A 2,045-nucleotide genomic window follows, 5' to 3' on the forward strand; every position below is an offset into this window, starting at 1 on the left:
AGATTGTTAATATCTTATTTGCGGTCCCTATAAGAGACTTCCCCTCATAGGAACAAAATCCTAATGATCTATTGGAGGTTCAATACTTAATTGTTGCTGTTGTTAAATGCTGTTGAGTTGGTTCAGACTCATAGCAACCCTGTATGTTGTTGTTGTTAAGTGCCATTGAGTTGGTTCTGACCCATAGCGACCCTGGATAGGGTTTCCAAGGCGTGGCTGGTGAGCTTGAACCGCCAACCTTGCAGTTCAAATGGCTTTGCAGTCTGGCGCATTAACCCACAGAGCCACAGGATTTCCAAAAAGCAGCTGGTGGGTTTGAACAGCCAATCTTCTGGTTAGCAGTCCAGTGCTTATCCTACAGCCTCACACCAGGAGAAGTAAGTATTTTTATGAAGCTTATTTGGCATCTTCTATCATCAAAGATTGGAGTGAAGATAGATAAAAATGAAGAGGAATATATTTATAGAACATACATCAAAATGCATCAAAATAGTTGGAGGTTTACATGTACTTTGTTTCACCAATTCATCCTTTTTTGCTCACTTTCAACTTGGAACTAAAATTCAGGTAGTGATACTTAAATGAAGGATGGGTTGTATTTAGGAGTCAATCTGGGGTGGGGCAGCACCTCATATGTACTTAAGGCTGAATGCGAGCTATAACTATTAGAAACAAGAATGACAAATGCACCTTCGAGGAAGGTTCTCTTGGTAGGCCTGCACTTGTTTAGAGCATGAGCTTTTGAGCCAGACATGTATAAGAATACTAGTCACACCACTTTTTAGTTGTGTTAGTTTCCTAGGGCTGCTATACCAAAATACCATAAACTGGCTTGTTTATAAGAAGAGAAGTTTATAGTCTCTCATGTTGTAGTGCTGTAGGATCAACACTGGACTGCAAACCACAGGCCAGAAGTTGAAACCCACCAGCTGCTCCTTGGAAACCCTATACAGGGTCACTATGAGTCAGAATCAACTTGACAGCACTTAACAACAATAACAAAAGTTTGAAGACTAGACATTCAAGTCAGGTTATCAGCAGTGTTAATCACTTCTGATGAATTAACTCTCCCATGTCTCTTTCTTAGCTTCTACAAGCTTCAGATGTTATTTGGGTTGAAGCTGTAGTATCACATGAAATTTTTTTTTTTTTTCTTTTTTCTTTTTCTGCTATGTCTTCTCCTGGTCTCTGTGCATCTTTTCCTCTTCTATAAGGACATCAGTAATAAAGGACTAGAAGCCATCCTATACCAGTATGAGCTCATGTTAACCTAACTGATAAATTCTTGAAAGAGGCTATTTTTAAACTGTTACATTTACAGATACAGCAGTCAGAATGTTATCGCTTTGGGGGCCCAATTTAATACTGAGCAAGATATTTAAGTTGTCTAAGTATTAGAGTATTAAAAATATTGAAAATGGGGTTCCTAATAGTCCTTAAATTATGAAAATGTTCTGATATCATGCATATGAAGTACTGAGCACATTGTCTGGAATAAAATGAGTATGCAAATATTGGTACCTCTTATTGGTACTGCTACTATGTTAATAATGTAAATATTATTACAGGTATGTATCACATGAAGTCCATGACAGATTCTATGAAATAAGGTGTTGTTATTTGGTCATTGTGCAAACACCATTATTATATGCAGTATATATGTGTGTATAGATTTGATAGATGCTTTGGCTCTCTGGTAACACCTGGGGTCTTGTTGTTTTTGTTAGGTGCCATTGAGTCAGTACCCACCCATAGTGACCTTATGCACAGCAGAACAATACACTGGGCCAACCTCACTACTGTTGCCACGGCTTGAGTCCATCCATGCTGCTACTTGGCCAATCGATCATTCTGGGGGTCTTCCTCTTTTTCCCTGACCCTCCACCTTATCAAACATGATATTCTTCACCAGGGACTGGTCCTTCCTGATACTATGTCCGAAGTATGAAAGACAAAGTTTAGCCATCTTGGCCTCCAAGGAGCACTCTGGCTGCACTTCTTCCAAAATGGATCTATTGGTTCTTTTGGCAGCCCATGGCACTTTC

The sequence above is a fragment of the Chrysochloris asiatica genome, unplaced genomic scaffold, assembly GCF_000296735.1.
Source record: "Chrysochloris asiatica unplaced genomic scaffold, ChrAsi1.0 scaffold00059, whole genome shotgun sequence".
NCBI classification, from domain to species: Eukaryota; Metazoa; Chordata; class Mammalia; order Afrosoricida; family Chrysochloridae; genus Chrysochloris; species Chrysochloris asiatica.